The sequence below is a fragment of the Bubalus kerabau genome, chromosome 3 (assembly GCF_029407905.1).
Source record: "Bubalus kerabau isolate K-KA32 ecotype Philippines breed swamp buffalo chromosome 3, PCC_UOA_SB_1v2, whole genome shotgun sequence".
Lineage (NCBI taxonomy): Eukaryota > Metazoa > Chordata > Mammalia > Artiodactyla > Bovidae > Bubalus > Bubalus kerabau.
The window spans coordinates 61,680,520-61,698,903 of NC_073626.1; the positions used below are offsets into that span (position 1 = coordinate 61,680,520).

An 18,384-nucleotide genomic window follows, 5' to 3' on the forward strand; every position below is an offset into this window, starting at 1 on the left:
GAATATTCATTGGAAGGACTGATGTTGAAGCTAAAACTCCAACACTTTGGCCACCTGATGTGAAGAGCTGACTCATTTGGAAAGACCCTGATGCTGGGAAAGATTGAGGGCAGGCGAAGAAGGGGACAACAGAGGATGAGATAGTTGGATGGCATCACCGTCTCAGTGGACATGGGTTTGGGTAGACTCCGACAGTTGGTGATGGACAGGGAAGCTTGGTGTGCTGCAGTTCATGGGGTCGCAAAGAGTCGGACATGACTGAGCGACTGAACTGAACTGAACTGTGACATCATAATTTATTTCCAAAATAAAATTAAATATATACACATATATCTCATTTTCACTTTAAAGTATTCTGTTGATATTCTCCTTGCTTGTTTCAGATACAACTGGAAAACCAATTTAAGGCTAAACTTTCATCTAAAACTTTCCCACTTCTAAAGAATAAGAGCTGGTGTTCATACAAATGGATGTTTACCCTACATAAACCTTTGAGTAACATCAGCCTAATACTACATTCAAATCATGAGGCAAGATTCACAGCGTACTCCAGCAACGGTTGAATGCACTACATGTCCCAGTGAAGGCTGTTGGTCAAAGCAGTACATGAGCTAATGTCCCAGTCAACAGTTACACATCTGATCAGATAACCTCCTGGCATGATGGGGATGCGCACACGCATGCTCAGTCGCTTCAGTCGTGTCCGAATCTTTGCAACCCTATGGACTGCAGCCCGCCAGGCTCCTCTGTCCATGGGCTTCTCTAGTCAAGAACACTGGAGTGAGTTGCTATGCCGTCCTCCAAAAGATCTTCCCAACCCAGGGGTCAAACCTGTGATTCCAGTGTCTCCTGCATTGCAGGATTGTTAACCACTGAGCCACCGAGGAAGCCGCCATGATAGAGATGACCCGTTAACTATTAAAAGCAGATTATTACACAGCAATATGTTTAGCATTTTTCTCAGATATATTTGAAAATAATATCATAGAAATAGTTATATAATATTGATATATACCAATTAAAAGTTTCATTAAGTCTCTTTAAGAATGAGCTTGTCAAGTGCTATATAAATTTATCATGTGTTTCTCAAACATTTCATGATAAATCACTACAGTGAATTTTATTTCTTTTGGTATAGAATACAGAATATTTCCAAAGGAAAAATATATACTGACTCCAGGTGATAAGTTCCAATATTCACTTAATTAGATAGTATCTCTTTTAATCCTACAATATGAAAAACAAAAACCCTCAGAGAAGAACCAGTCACTGACTGGACACTAAAATAACATATGTGCCAACTGAAAGTATGAATATATTTAGTCCACTGACTTTTTTGAGAGTATTTAGAGAACTGTATTATGTCATGAATTGTTTGTGACGGTTTGCTATAATTAGAGGTTATAAGAGCCACAGAGAAGAAAGAACACTTATGTGTAAAGAGCTTAAAGAAGCAGTGCATTACTCAAAGATTCCAACTGTCCTTGGGTCAGTCCACCTTGGTTCAAGTCATGACTCATTTACCAGTCATATACCCTGGGATAAGTTATTTAACCACTTCTCAATTTTATCAACCACAAAATCCAAGTCATAATCTTTATAGCACAGGATAGTGTCAAAGATAAAATTACCTGTAAATTTCCAAACCCCATGTCTGGTACATAACAAGCCCTCAACACATCAGATTTTATTACTGATATTGATGAGCCTCAATTTCCTAATCTGTAAAATACTAATATAATAGTAACATCTCCTCTACCTGTGGCTCACCTGTGTAGTGAAAAGCAATAATACTGATTATAATATTTTATAAACTATAAACAACAAGGCACTCCACAAATGGAAAACACTCTTTAATACTGTGATTTATCAAATACTCACTATAGATTATGAAGGCTATTTCCCAAAATACCTACAAGCCTTTTCTCATTTGTTCCTGTTTGTTTTTTTTTCTAAGACTCTTATTAGTCTTCATTAGAATTTTGTGTACCCTTGAGACTAGTAGCAGCCACTAAATGACTACTGTGATAAACATTTGGAGGCATTAATTGACTCATCAGGAAGTCTCATTAACCTGGAGATTTCTGCATTGCTTTTGAAAGTTCTTTCTGGGCTCAAGCCAACCATCCTATTATAACACAACTGATCATTATATGAATTTAGCTGCATATCATATCAAACCTTCTTAAACATTATCATCTCAAATAATGGAAGCCTGATAAACCACTACTAGGACTAGAGCCTATAAAACAGGGGTTATTTCTGTTCTTGATGCCAAGGTTAAAAAGAAGTTCTGCTCCATGTGATTCAGATAAGTCAGTCAGTCAGTTCAGTCGCTCAGTCGTGTCCGACTCTTTGCGACCCCATGAATTGCAGCACGCCAGGCCTCCCTGTCCATCACCAACTCCCGGAGTTCACTCAAACTCATGTTCATCAAGTTGGTGATGCCATCCAGCCATCTCATCCTCTGCTGTCCCCTTTTCCTCCTGCCCCCAATCCCCCCCAACATCAGAGTCTTTTCTTTGCATGAGGTGGCCAAAGTACTGGAGTTTCAGCTTTAGCATCATTCCTTCCAAAGAAATCCCAGGGCTGATCTCCTTTAGAATGGACTGGTTGGATCTCCTTGCAGTCCAAGGGACTCTCAAGAGTCTTCTCAACACCACAGTTCAAAAGCATCAATTCTTCAGCGCTCAGCTTTCTTCACAGTCCAACTCTCATATCCATAAGTGACCAATGGAAAAACCATAGCCTTGACTAGATGAACCTTTGTTGGCAAAGTAATGTCTCTGCTTTTCAATATGCTGTCTAGGTTGGTCATAACTTTCCTACCAAGGAGTAAGCGTCTTTTAATTTCATGGCTGCAGTCACCATCTGCAGTGATTTTTGAGCCCCAAAAAATAAAGTCTGACACTGTTTCCCCATATATTTCCCATGAAGTGATGGGACCAGATGCCATGATCTTCGTTTTCTGAATGTTCAGCTTTAAGCCAACTTTTTTACTCTCCTCTTTCAATTTCATCAAGAGGCTTTTTAGTTCCTCTTCACTTTCTGCCATAAGGGTGGTGTCATCTGCATATCTGAGGCTATTGATATTTCTCCTGGCAATCTTGATTCCAGCTTGTGCTTCTTCCAGCCCAGCGTTTCTCATCATGTACTCTGCATATAAGTTAAATAAGCAGGGTGACAGTATACAGCCTTGATGAACTCCTTTTCCTATTTGGAACCAGTCTGTTGTTCCATGTCCAATTCTAACTGTTGCTTCCTGACCTGCATAGGTATATTAAATCATGACTTTCAAAAAAAAAAAAAAAAGCCACATTAAAACCCTAATAAAGAACACCCTTGAAGCAGGAATGATCCTTAATCTTACACCATACGCTATGACTCTAAACTGTAAATTCCAAAGAGCAGGAATAAGAACCTCATAGTTCCTTTCCTCTAACATCTGACAGAGTAACACATGCAATACATTCCAGTTATTGTCATTAACAAGGGTATGAGAAACTGAGGGGAGATTGTTTCAGGAAGAGTGACCAGGACCACTAACATAACGACTTCCTCACCTGTTCTATAATGTCTACCTTCTTTCACTGGCTTATTTACAGATACAGTCACAGCTCTTTCATCTTAAATAAAATCTCTATCTCTTTCCATTCACAGTTAACCTTTTGAAAGAGTGGTCTACACACAATATTTGCATTATCTTACTTCCCACAGACTGTTGAAACCACAGCAATTCCATGGCTCTTCACCATTCTACCCTGGTTCTCGTCCCCTGAGATAAGTTCTCTCTCACTGTCTCCATGGTATCAAACAAGTTAGTTGAGGTAGAGTGAAACTTCTTAGAGGGATTTGAAAATTTTTTAAAAATGGGCAAAATGATAAAAGGATCTTGAAAACCACTTTACAGCCTTCTGTTTGACAGCAGGGGCAACTGGCAGATAGTGCAAAGCACTTAGAAGAGTGGTGTGATGCTAATGATTTAAGAAAACAGTCTTGCATAACTGAATGGGGGGAGGAGGTACATCTGCTTCACAGCTAGCACTCACAACAGGTCAGGAACACAAAGAAAAGTTTTCAAAACCACACTTAGTGAGCAAAAAGGGTATTTTTGGCAGAGCCTCTAAAGTACATAATCTGAGGTTTTTAAGAATACTGATATTTATAAGCATTGCTCAGAATCTTGGCAAAATTATTAATGAAAATAAGATCCTACTTGTTTTTTATAATAACAAAATCATACTATTTAAAGTATTTAACCTTATTTTGCAAAAACATATCTGTTCAAATAAACTGATATTAAGTTAAATGTGTCTATGTGTGTATATGTACACAGGTGCTATCATGCAGCAGGCACAGCATTAAACTATCCAAGACTGTCATATTTACATTTGTGTCCTACCATGTTCAAGGGAGAGGACAAGGGCCACCCAGGAAAAGACCACCCAAGAACAACACAGCTACACCACTGGGTGAGCCAGTCCTCACAGAAGTGCTCTCTCAGGACCTGAAATCAATGCTGTAAATTTCTCTCCCCTTATCTCTCAGCCTGTGATACAAATGCCAGGAACTGATAGTTTTTAACCCCAGAAAACAAACACACACTCAGGTTATCATGAATCCTTCTACTATCTTGTCCTTGCAAGTTAGCTCAAATCTAATTTGCTCTGTAAATCCTCTCCCCCTGAATTTTGTGTGAGCCTTTGTAGTACTTTTAAAGCTCAGTTAGAGGAGTAAAGGTTCTCAAAACAGAGTTTCACTTAACTAGTTCACCACCCAGCAAACTCACTGAAACTCTCCATTAAAGTGTAAACCACACTGACTGCTGCCCTTGGCTCAGTTGACACTTACAGCCACTAGACTTCAACCCACGTGTATTTCAGCAGTTCTCTTCCCACCAGTCCTGCTGCAGGCTTATTGTGATGGAAATTGTTGACTGCCTACCAAGCATCTACTCCTCATTCTTCCTTCTCTTTTTTAAACCGGGGTATAGTTGCTTTACAATGTTGTATTAGTTTCTGCTGTACAGAGTGAACTAAGTCAGAAAGAGAAAACAAATATATAGTAATGTATATATTGGGCTTCCTTAAGTGCCTCAGATGGTAAAGAATCTGCCTGCAATGCGGGAGACTTGGGTTCAGTTCCTCGGTTGGGAAGATCCCCTGGAGAAGGAACGGCTACCCACTCCAGTATTCTGACCTGGAGAATTCTATGGACTGTATAGTCCATGGAGTCAGAAAGAGTCAGACATGACTGAGCATCAGTTCAGCTTAGCTAATGTATATATATATACATTACATATATACATATGTATATATGGAACCTAGAAAAATGGTATAGATGAATCTATTTTCAGGACAGGAATAGAGACACAGACATAGAGAACAGACATGTAGACATGGGGTGGGGGAAGTGGGAGTGGGATGAATTGGGAGATTGGGATTGATATCTATACACTACCACGAATAAAACAGATAGCTAGTGGGAACCTGCTGTATAGCACAGGGAGCTCAGCTAAGAGATCTATGATGACCAAGATGGGTGGGGTAGAGTTTGGGGAGGGGATGCAAGAGGTTCAAGAGGGAGGGGATATATGTATACACATAGCTGATTCACATCATTTTATAGAAGAAAATGCCACAATTTAGTCAGGTATTCACTCTCATGTCACATCAGATGTAGGCAAGATTCAGATGAAACTATTACATTTTAGAAAGACCTTGAATGTATGCAGATTCCCCTAAGTTGTCTCTCCCATTTGATAAAGTGATCATTGCAATGATCTGTCATTGGCATTATTTACACATAAGAAAGTCTTTGTAGAACTCCAATCAGCCACCTCACACTCAAAGGAAAGAACTTAACTTACTTGAATAGTTTGGCAGATAAATAAATTTGTATAAGCTTTATATTAAAACAAGATGGCTTAAGTAGACATGCATTTTTTTGTAATTATGCTACTTTAACCATCTTTCACTAATACTTTATCAGCAATATACCTGGTCATTGCTTACTCAGCATCTTCTCCCTAATCTGGCACTAAACAGAAAAAGAACAAATCAAACATTTCTAAGTTTGCATAAAAAATACACATTGACTGGGCTAAACATATATGGATCACCTATCATCTTTGGTTTTCCCCCTTTTTTATCTTCAGAACTTTGCTCAAATTTTGATTTCCACATTTCTTCATGAATCATCCTCTCCAAAGCTCTTAGCAATCTGCCTGCTGTGATTGCCTCCACATTCCTTTTGTTCTTTAAAAGGTTGCTTTTTTTTTTTTTTTGGTTTGTTTGTTTGTTCATTTGTTTTTCTGTTCCACTCTGCAGAGGTAGACAGCTTGTAAAATGCTGAGAATGTAATCCAGATTTCTTGATGCTTAGTTGGGCTTTTTCTCTTTTACATGACCCAAATTTTGGTCAGTCATCAAATGCTATTACATATCTTTGTCAGTTCAATTTTTTTAATTCAATATCCCTTCACTAGATCTAGTTCTAACATTCTGTGTCATGTTAATACGTGCTTCAAGATAAGAATCAGGAGCCCTCATTGAAATATACATTTTTACCATTTAGACTTCCTTAAAAATAATTTCAAATATCAAACTTTCAGGAAATAACTGAAAATGACAATTTGCATATATGTTTCACTAGTGAAACAGCAGAAAGGAAACAAAATTTAAGTCTAAAATCTTTGGGGAATATCTCTGACATCGAGATAATGTACATAAAATAGCATCTTTCTATTAAAACACACTTACTGCTTAGCAATCAAAGAATTGAGATAGTCTGAAACCAAAGTTTTCATTGTACTATTTTACCTACTTCTTTAAAACAAATGTTCAAAATAAGTAGTGGGACAAATAGTGGCCCCCCAAAAGATATGTCCAAATTCTAACCTTTGGTACCTGTGAATGTAAATTTATTTGTTAATAGGGTCTTGGCAGATGGTAAAGAATCCACCTGCAATGCAGGAGACCCCAGTTCAATTCCCGGGTCGGTAAGATCCCCTGGAGAAGGAATAGGCTATCAACTCCAGTACTTGGGCTTCCCTGGTGGCTCAGCTGGTAAAGAATCTGCCCACAATGCTGGAGACCTGGGTTCCATCCCTGGGTTGGGAAGATCCCCTGGAGAAGGAAACAGCTACCCACTCCAGTATTCTGGCCTGGACAATTCCATGGACAGAGGTGCCTGCCAGGCTATAGTCCATAGCATCACAAAGAGTCAGACATGACAGAGAAACTTTCACTCGCAGATGGTAATTAATTCAGTTAAAAATCTAAGATGAGATCACTTTGGATTTGGGGTGGGCTCTCCAGAGACGGGGGAGCCTGGTGGGCTGCTGTCTATGGGGTGGTACAGAGTCGGACATGACTGAAACAGCTTAGCAGCTACAGCCAAAGACCAGTCAGTGTCTATATAAAAGAGAGGGAAATTTGAAACACAGAAAGACAAAGAAATTGCCAAGCAAAAACAGAGGCCAAGGCTGGAGTTATGAAGCTACAAGCCAAAGAATGCTAAGGATTGCCAGCTTTCATCAGAAGCTACGGGAAAACCATTAATTGATTTTCTCTCAGTGGTCCAGAAGGAATCAACCTAGCCAACACATTGATTTTGGACTTCTTTGGCCTCCAGAAATGTGAGAAAACATATTTCTCTTGTTTTAAGCCACCAAGTTTGTGATATTTGTTATGGTGTGTGCATGCTTAGGGGCATCCCAGGTGGTGCTGATAAATCAGGCTTCCTTGGTGGCTCTCTTGGTAAAGATTCCACCTGCAATGCAGGAGACTTGGTCTTGATCCCTGGGTGGGGAAGATCCCCTGGAGAAGGAAATGGCAACCCACTCCAGTATTCTTGCCTGGGAGTCCCATGGGCAGAGGAACCTGGCAGGCCACAGTCCATAGGGTCGCAAGAGTTGGACACAACTTAGCGATTTAATCACTACCACCACCAAAACTGCTCTAATAAGTGAAGTCTACTAATTTGGGCTTCCCTGTTGGCTCAGATGGTAAAGAATCCACTGCAATACAGGAAACCCTAGTTCAATCCCTAGGTCAGGAAGATCCCCTGGTGAAGGGAATGGCTACCCCCTCTGGTATTCTTGCCTAGAGAATTCCATGGACAGATGAACCTGGTGGACTACAGTCCATAGGGCCTCAAAGAGCCAGACATTACTGAGTGACTAACAGAGTTAACAGAGAGTGCATTCCTAGTCATTCAGTCCTGTCCAGCTCTTTGCGACCCTTTTGACTGTAGCCTAGTTTCCTCTGTTTCCTCCTCCCAGGATCTTCCCAACCCAGGGATGAACGCATGTCTCCTGTGTCTCCTGCATTGCAGATGGATTCTTTACCCACTGAGCCATTGGGGAAGCCCCATTTGTTATGGTAGTCCTAGGGAAATTAATACAATATGATTACCTATATGTATTTATATATTTTCATTTGAATTCTCTCCACTTCAAAAACAGACTTTCTGGACCATTATAGAAAAGTACTGGTGTATACTTGCCTACATGGTTGAATAAAGAAGCACAGAAATAGAGGCAGAAAAAAAAAAAAAAAAAAAGTTTAGAAAAAAGCCTAGGCTAAAATAACTGTTATGAAGAATCAATATGGTATAGTAAAGACCATACATTCTATAGTTAAAATGGCAAGTTCTAGTCTTAATTCTATCATTTTTGTGTTTATTTAAACTTGGGCAAGATATTTAACCTCTGAGCCATAATGACCTGCCTCATCTATATAACAAAAGATAACAGTATTTTTTCTTATGTGGCAATGAGAAAAATACAATAATTTATGTTGAGACTTGTGCACATTTCCAAGTATACAGTAAACTTTGAATAAATATTGTCTTATTAACTGGACAAATGTTCATAATGGATTATTTCAAAATCAATCCTTTAGAGCAGATATAAATTCTCATGAGACTCCCTCTGAAGCTAGCCTGTCCACCTACAGTGACAGATGCTCTAATTTTGAAGACCCTCAACCATGAAACTGGTATTAATTTAAGAAAGATAATATTAAGAAATCTCCCAATTTAAAAAAACAGTTATCTATTTTTAACTAGGATCACCATTTATTGCACAAATACAAAAATAAAGTTTCTCACCCTATGTTATGCTTAGTTGTGGTTCACCATTTCCTAAATGGCCACCTTCTAAAGGCAACGCATGCCCTCTTCTGGCTTCTCTGACCTTGTTATTCTAATACAAAACCTAATTATACAAATCTCTGTCCAGTTCTTTTTAGGTTAATCAATGTTAAGTGACACTTGCACAAAATCCTTCTATAATTAATACTCAACATGTGAATAGTATTTCAGAATACAATCCACACTGGAACACTAGCGCATTCAGTCCATGACAAAGTCCTAATCCTATAAATAGAGCATTTATTTCTTTATGTATTTTCTTTGTTTAGGATACTGAAGCTCAGTGAAGCCTGGTGAATTGCCTAAGTCATAGGGTTATACTAGTCTAAGATATAATGTCTTCTTTTTAATGTTTTATTAAAAGAAAAAAATCAAACATATATAAAGTAACATAATAAAATAATAAACCATCATATTCCCATCATCTAGCAATGTCTATTTAAAAGATTTCCTTTCAATTTCTCAAAATCTTCCTGATGAGACAACAAGCACACATCTCCAGCTGTAATGCATAATTTAAAATGTGTATCATGTATCTATTAAGACAAAAGGGGGAATAGTGACAACCAGACAATATATTCCAGAATGAAAATTTTCCACCCTAGGCATTGTGTCTTGAAATCCATAAAGAGAATATCCCTAGATAATAACATTCAGGTGACTATAAAAGTATTCACCAAAAACTTACCACCAAAGCATGATCAAGGCAAGAAGTTTCTAAAAATTCATCAGCAAAGGCAAAACCTAAATATGTATAAGCCTAGTGATTAAATCTCCCATAAAGACACTGAATCAAAAATATTATTTTCAATTGACAATCAAAGTAAGTACTCTTAAATATGTATACTGGTATCATGGGAGATAAGGCCTTTAAACAAGAAAACTGGGTACGTCTTTCCCTCCTATTTGTAGCAGTGAGCATTTCCCATTAAGGTAAACAACATGTGAAATATTTCCAAGAAATAACCATCATTTTCACCTACTGAGATGTTGGAGATGCAATTTTATTCACTAGTACAATCATCGTGATGAGCACTGCATCCAACTGACATGTCAATGAAAAAGAAAACAAATTTAGCTACAAATGAAAGAATACATCCTAAGAAACAAAAGTGGCATGCGTTAGTAAAGATTCAGAACTTTAACACAGAGTGGAGAGACAGCCAGAGTGGCAGAAAAATGGAAATCCATTTTAGAGAAGAAACTACAACAACCCTTCCAAGAACAGCCTGGCACAATTACTGAACAGATGGGGGTGTGATAATTATAAACATATTTTCACCTCTCTTCTGCACAGCTATTAAGAACCACTTAAATTTCAGAAGCCCTTTCTCAGATGCAACACAGGAGACCTCATAAAAGACTGGTTTCGTGTACTACTGAAATAATGACGACTAAACAGACACCAAAAATTTTTCTTAAAATGAGTATATGTTTAAGATTGTGGTTAATAATTAAATAATTATTTATCTTTACCTATAAGGGGGAAGGGACGCTCTCAGTGAGTTGTTCAAGATAACGTATACCTCATCAAAGATGTATCTGGGAGCCTGGAGAGATCTTTAAGTGTAATGGGAAAGTAGCATCTTTGAACATCCTACTCTTTAAGTTAAGGGAGGTCAATAAAGAAGTTTCCAGAAAAAAAAAAATCAATAATTAGTCTGTCTTCCCATTAATGTCTGCAAAGAATTAAGTAGGCTTTCATTACTGGGATACATTTACAAATACTAGTTTTACAAATAAAAATATGAGAAATAGGGTTTTGAAATAAGCAGTGTTTAGGTAACGTTTGGTCACTAATTCACCCAAGAACTGAAAATAGAACTGCTGTATGATCCAGCAATCCCGCTGCTGGGCATACACACTGAGGAAACCAGAAGGGACAGAGACACGTGTACCCCAATGTTCATCGCAGCACTGTTTATAATAGCCAGGACATGGAAGCAACCTAGATGTCCATCAGCAGCTGAATGGATAAGAAAGCTGTGGTACATATACACAATGGAGTACTACTCAGCCATTAAAAAGAACACATTTGAATCAGTTCTAATGAGGTGGATGAAACTGGAGCCTATTCTACAGAGTGAAGTAAGCCAGAAAGAAAAACACCAATACAGTATACTAACGCATATATATGGAATTTAGAAAGATGGTAACAATAACCCTGTGTATGAGACAGCAAAAGAGACATTGATGTATAGAACAGTCTTTTGGACTCTGTGGGAGAGGGAGAGGGTGGGCTGATTTGGGAGAATGGCATTGAAACATGTATAATATCATATATGAAACGAGTCGCCAGTCCACATTCAATGCATGATACTGGATGCTTGGGGCTGGTGCACTGGGACGACCCAGAGGGATGGTATGGGGAGGGACGAGGGAGGAGGGTTCAGGATGGGGAGCACATGTATACCTGTGGTGGATTCGTTTTGATTTTTGGCAAAACTAATACAGTGTTTCAGGTTTAAAAATAAAATTAAATTAAAAAAAAAAAAGCTGAAATGAATCTCTAGATCTTATTCTTCTCAAATACAGGTAGTAAATTTCTCTGACTCTTATTTCAAGTTGGGGTCATTGGCACAGGGCTCTGAATTGCAAACAGAAATGCACTCTAGTAAATTTAAGTAAAAAGAAATTTATGGAAGGCGATTACAGACTCACAGAAACTCCACGATGGCCAAAGAACTAAGCTACGCAGTCAGAAAGAGTACCAAAATAAGAGCATCAACCAGCCCAAGAGCATCAAACACACGGTGCTGTGTGCTCAGCACTGCCGCCATCACCAGGCGTTCTCACTAAAGTCCTTTTTGCTAACAGGATCTGGGCACCAGATGCTATATTAGAAACTCTGCATGGCAGGCCCTGCGGATGAAATGTATCAGCCACTATCAATGCCAGAATGAATTCCATGGTGCCTGTTTCTTGTCATTAACTTCTGATTGGAAGACTTACCTCTGAACCTCTGATCAACAGAGCCTGGGTCATACAAGTCTTTGATGCACAAGACGCTGAGGAAGCAAGATTCTAGTTTCTATTCTGGGAAATGACTCCTAAGGAAGGATTTTCCCAAAGACATGAAAAGTGGCAGAGACGTTGGAAGAAGTATCAAAGATGTCAAAGGTATCAAAGACGTGAGACCATCATTGTGAATTTCTGTGGAGTATCTGCAAGCTAGCATTTGAGAAACAGTCTATACCACTGACTGTGACTCCATAATCTGGACCTGTCAAGCTCTGTCTCATCTCCTCCTACTCTCTTCCCACCAGCCACATGGGACTCAGTGGTCCTCCAACAACAAGGGCTCTTCTGGCATTAGGATTTCTCCCCTGAGTGTTTGGCTGCCCATAAATCTGAGCCTCCAAATGTATTCATGGCTGATGTCTGCTTCATTTACAGGTCTCCCCTTAAATGTCACTTCCTGAAGGAGACAGCCTGACCACCACATCCATGGATATCTTCACCCGTATCTACTCCATCCATTCTTGTCACCATGTTCTATTTGCTTTCTGGCACTAATCACTGATTTTGTTTTACTTGTTTATTTTCAGCCTCAATAGGTGTTGTCTGTCCTTTTCTGTTCTTTTCAATCTTCAGAATCTAAAACAGTGTCCAGTATCAGTTAGTCTTTTAAATATTGGTTGCATAATAAATGGACCCCTGCTATAGTAAAATAGGTCCATCTAATGAATGTGGAAAATGAGGAACAGCATCTACTTCTTTTGTCTATGGTCACACAACAAATTAATAATCAAAGTGCAAGTCCTGGATTCCAAACCATGCAATTTCTGGGAAGATAAATGGCTGGATGGCATCATTGACTCATGGACATGAGTTTGAGTGAACTCCGGGAGTTGGTGATGGACAGGGAGGCCTGGCGTGCTGCAATTCACGGGGTCACAGAGTCGGACATGACTGAGCGACTGAACTGAACTGAAAGATGCAAGGAGCTTCTGCTGCTTCCTAAAGAAATGGAGGAAGCAGAGAAGAGCAGAAAGAACACTGATTAGGAAAAAAGCATGTGTTCTACAATCATACACCTCTGAGTTCAAATCTATGTCCCCAAACCTAACATAAGCCTTAAAGGGTTTTCAGAGAATTAAATGTGACTATATTGTACATTGTACACATAAATCATTTCCAATACCTGACATGTACAGGAGATTAACTGGAGGCAAGTGCTAACCTTGAGTACATACACTAAAATTGGAATAATATAGAGAAGATTATCATGGTACCTATGCAAGGATAACACACAAACTCATGAAGCATTCCCCATTTTTCTACCATATACAGAATAGATAAACAACAAGGATATACTGTATAGCACAGGGATCTATATTCAGTATCCTCTTCAGTTCAATCGCTCAGTCGTGTCTGACTCTTTGCGACCCCATGTCCATCACCAACTCCTTGAGTTTACTCAAACTCATGTCCATGATGCCATCTAACCATCTCATCCTCTTTCATCCCCTTATCCTCCTGCCCTCAATCCTGCCCCAAATCACGGTTTTTTCCACTGACTCAGTTCTTCGCATCAGGTGTTTGGATGCGAAGTATTGGAGTTTCAGCTTCAGCATCATTCCTTCCAATGAATATTCAGAACAGATTTCCTTTAGGATTGACTGCTTTGATTTCCTGTGGTCCAAGGGACTCTCAAGAGACTTCTCCAACACCACAGTTCAAAAGCATCAATTCTTCAGAGTTCAGCTTTCCTTATAGTCCAAATCTCACATCCATACATGACTACTGGAAAAACTATAGCTTTGACTAGACGGACCTTTGCGGGCAAAGTAACATCTCTGGTTTTTAATACGCTGTCTAGGTTGGTCATAACTTTTCTTCCAAGGAGTAAGCATCTTTGAAGTCCATGGCAGCAGTCATCAACTGCAGTGATTTTGGAGCTCAAAAAAAAAAAGTCTGTCACTGTTCCCATTGTTTCCCAATCTATTTGCCATGAAGTGATGGCCATGATCTTAGTTTTCTGAATGTTGAGTTTTAAGCCAACATTATCACTCTCCTCTTTCACTTTCATCAAGAGACTCTTTAGTTCATCTTTGTTTTCTGCCATAAGGGTAGTGTCATCTGCATATCTGACACTATTGATATTTCTCCTGGCAACCTTGATTCCAGCTTGTGCTTCATCCAGCCTGGCATTTCTCATGATGTACTCTGCAAATAAGTTAAATAAGCAGGGTGACAATATACAGCCTTGACATACTCCTTTCCCGACTTGGAATCAGTCTATTGTTCCATGTCCAGTTCTAACTGTTGCTTCTTAACATGCATACTGATTTCTTGGGAGGCAGGTCAGGTGGTCTGATATTCCCATCTCTTGAAGAATTTTCCACAGTTTGTTGTGATCCACACAGTCAAAGGTGTAGTCAATAAAGCAGAAGTAGATGTTTTTCTGGAACTCTCCTGCTTTTTCTATGATCCAACGGATGTTGGCAATTTGATCTCTGGTCCCTCTGCATTTTCTAAATCCAACTTGAACATTGGAAGTTCACGGTCATGTACCGTTGAAGCCTGGCTTGGAGAATTTTAAGCTAATTTGGTAGCATGTGTGATGAGTGCAATTTTGTGATAGTTTGAAAATTCTTTGGCATTGCCTTTCTTTGGGACTGGAATAAAAACTGACCTTTTCCATTCCTGTGGCCACTGTTGAGTTTCCCAAATTTGCTGGCAGATTGAGAGCAGCACTTTCACAGCATCATCTTTCAGGATTTGAAATAGCTCAACTGGAATTCTGTCACCTCCACTAGCTTTGTTCATAGTGATGCTTCCTAAGGCCCACTTGACTTCACATTCCAGGATGTCTGGCTCTAGGTGAGTGATCACACCATCATGATTATTTGGGTCATAAAGATCGTTTTTGTATAGTTCTTCCATGTATTCTTGCCACCTCTTCTTAATATCTTCTGCTTCTGTTAGGTCCATACCATTTCTGTCCTTTATTTTGCTCATCTTTGCATGAAATGTTCCCTTGATATCTCTAATTTTCTTGAAGAGATCTCTAGTCTGTCCCATTCTATTCTTTCCTCTATTTCTTGGCATTGATCACTGAGGAAGGCTTTCTTATCTGTCTTTGCTATGCTTTGAAACTCTACAATCAAATGAGTATATCTTTCCTTTTCTCCTTTGCCTTTCACCTCTCCTTTTTACTCAGCTATGTAAGCCCTCCTCAGACAACCATTTTACCTTTTTACATTTCTTTTTCTTGGGGATGGTCTTGCTCACTGCTGCCTGTACAATGTCACAAACCTGTGTCCATAGTTCTTCAGGCACTCTATCAGATCTAATCCCTTAAATCTATTTGTCACTTCCACTGTATAATCGTAAGGGATTTGATATAGGTCATACATGAACGGTCTAAGGGTTTACCCTACTTACTTCAATTGAAGTCTGAATTTGGCAAAAAGGAGTTCATAATCTGAGCCATAGTCAGCTCCCAGTCTTGTTTTTGCTGACTGTATAGAGTTTCTCCATCTTTGGCTGCAAAGAATATAATCAATCTGATTTCAGTATTGACCTTCTGCTGAAATCCATGTGTAGAATCTTCTCTTGTGTTGTTGGAAGAGAGTGTTTGCCATGACCATTGCATTCTCCTGGCAAAACTCTGTTAGCCTTTGCCCTGCTTCATTTTGTACTCCAAGGCCAAATTTCCCTGTTACTCCAGGTATCTCTTAACTTCCTACTTTTGCATTCCAGTCCCCTATAATGAAAAGGACATCTTTTTTGGGTGTTAGTTCTAGAAGTTCTTGTAGGTCTTCACAGAACAGTTCAACTTCAGCTTCTTTAGCATTACTGGTCAGGGCATAGACTTGGATTACTGTGATACTGAATGGTTTACCTTGGAAACAAACAGAGATCATTCTATTGTTTTTGAGATTGCATTCAAGTACTGCATTTCAGACTCTTGTTGACTACGAAGGCTACTCCATTTATTCTAAGGGATCCTTTTCCACAGTAGTAAATACAATGGTCATCTGATTTAAATTCACCCATTCCAGTCCATTTTAGTTCACTGATTCCTAAAATGTCGATGTTCACTCTTGCCATCTCCTGTTTGACCACTTCCAATTTACCTTGATTCATGGACCTAACTTTCCAGGTTCTCATACAATATTCTCCTTTATAGCATCAGACTTTACTTCTATCACCATTTACATCCACAACTGGGTGTTGTTTTTGCTTTGGCTGTCTCTTCATTCTTTCTGGAGTTATTTCTCTACTGTTCTCCAGAAGCATATTGGGCACCTACCAACCTGGGGAGTTCATCTTTTAGTGTCCTATCTTTTTGCCTTTTCATACTGTTCATGGGGTTCTCAAGGCAAGAATACTGAAGCAGTTTGCCATTCCCTTCTCCAGTGGACCACCTTTTGTCAGAACTCTCCACCATGACCCATCCATCTTGGGTGGCCCTACATGGCATGGCTCATAGTTTCATTGAGTTAGACAAGGCTATGGTTCATGTGATCAGTTTGATTAGTTTTTCATGACTGGTTTTCATTCTGTCTGCCCTCTGATGGATAAGGATAAGAAGCTTATGGAAGCTTCCTGATGGGAGAGGCTGACTGAGGGGGAAACTGGGTCTTGTTCTGATGGGCAGGACTGGTTTCCTTCCCTTTTGTTTGACCTGAGGCCAAACTATGGTAGAGGTAATGAAGGTAACAGTGACCACCTTCAAAAGGTTCCAGTGCCCTTAACCCTGCAGCAGGCCACCACCAACCCACATCTCCATCAGAGACGCCTGGCAACTCACGGGCAAGTCTGGGTCAGTCTCTTGTGGGGTCATTGTTCCTTTCTTTCCAGGTCCTGGAGCATACTAGCTTTTGTCTGTGCCCTCCAAGAGTCTGTTTCCCTGGTTCTGTGTAAGTTCTGACAGCTCTATTGTGGGGTTAATGGTGACCTCCTCTAAGAGGGCTTATGTGATACCCAGGGCTGCTGCACCCAGAGCTCCTGCCCCTGTGGCAGGCCCCTGCTGACCCGTACCTCTGCAGGAGACACTCAAACACTCAAAGGCAGGTCTCAGGGAACACATAGCACAGGGAGCTATATTCAGTATCTTATAATAAACCATAATGAAAAATAAAATTTTATATATATATATATATACACACACACACACACAACTGATTCACTTTGCTGTATGCCAGAAACTAACACAACATTGTAAATCAACTATATATTTCAATAAAATTTTTTAAAAATTAGAGGTCATAAAAATGATTGCTACTTTATGAGTAATGATCCATGTCTGAGTTTATATTCACCTAACAATATGCTTAGAGAGACATCCTTAACATAATCTACATCAGAGCCTTTGTATATTAAATGAGAATGTTCATTCTTTCCCTCACCTAAAATGTATTGGGAATCTGCTATATGCCAGCCATGTGTTATATACAGGTTGAAGTCTCTAAATTTCTCCCCAGCTATCAATGTAAAGAACTTGTAATCCATTATTGCCATCTCCAAGACCATCTTGACACTGTCAGCTATGGGAAAAGATAGGCTATTGCTTTCATTTTTCATTTTATTTCTACGAATTTCTTGAGTCAAGAACTCTGAGAAGTTCTGGAGACACAGAAGCCATTGGAAAACCCCTGCCTTCAAGGTACTTACTGTTTCATGAGATAAATAGACAAAAAGAAAATTGACAGTAATGTGACATATACAGGATGTTATAGGAACCCAGAAGAATGGTACCCAACCTAGAGTGTAAACTGGAAGAAGCAGTTCTGGGCAGAATGCCAGTTGAAGGAAGAGGAGGATTTAGCAATGGGTAGAATAAGGAGTCATAAATGGGAAGGAAATCCAAAAAAATGAGGGGAATGTATGTATACATATGGCTGATTCCCTTTGCTGTACAGCAGAAAATAACATAACATTGTAAAGCAACCATATGCCAATCAAAATTAAATAAAAAGAAGAAGAAGAAGAAGTCAGCCTGCCAGCAGAGAAAACAAGCAGCTTCAAAGGCCCTGAGAAGTTAAGCACAGCACCTCAAAGAAACCCACAAATGCCAGAGAGTAGGGTCACAAGAATTTCCAAAAGAGAGAACTTCCAAAAAATTCTGTCCCCAATCTTCTTCAGGAGCCCTAATTTAGCTACAAATGATTAATTGTCCTTAATTACTTTGCTTTTCTCAAAAAAGAGAAAGAAAGTCTTCCTTTAATTATTAGATTATCTCTAGTCTGGCGCTAATCTTCAGTTTGGGGTTTAGCAT

The 18,384-nt window shown here is 39.3% G+C and overlaps 1 protein-coding gene and 1 non-coding gene across 5 annotated transcripts in view; one reads left to right on the plus strand and one right to left on the minus strand.

The window, feature by feature from the left end:
* GULP1 (GULP PTB domain containing engulfment adaptor 1) overlaps positions 1-18,384 on the minus strand; it is a 339,709-nt gene that overhangs the window by 256,806 nt on the left and 64,519 nt on the right. The gene's annotated exons all lie outside the window — the stretch shown is intronic.
* On the plus strand, positions 13,331-13,435 carry LOC129648038 (U6 spliceosomal RNA). Its single transcript, XR_008712642.1, has one exon. It is a non-coding gene; the product is annotated as a U6 spliceosomal RNA (small nuclear RNA).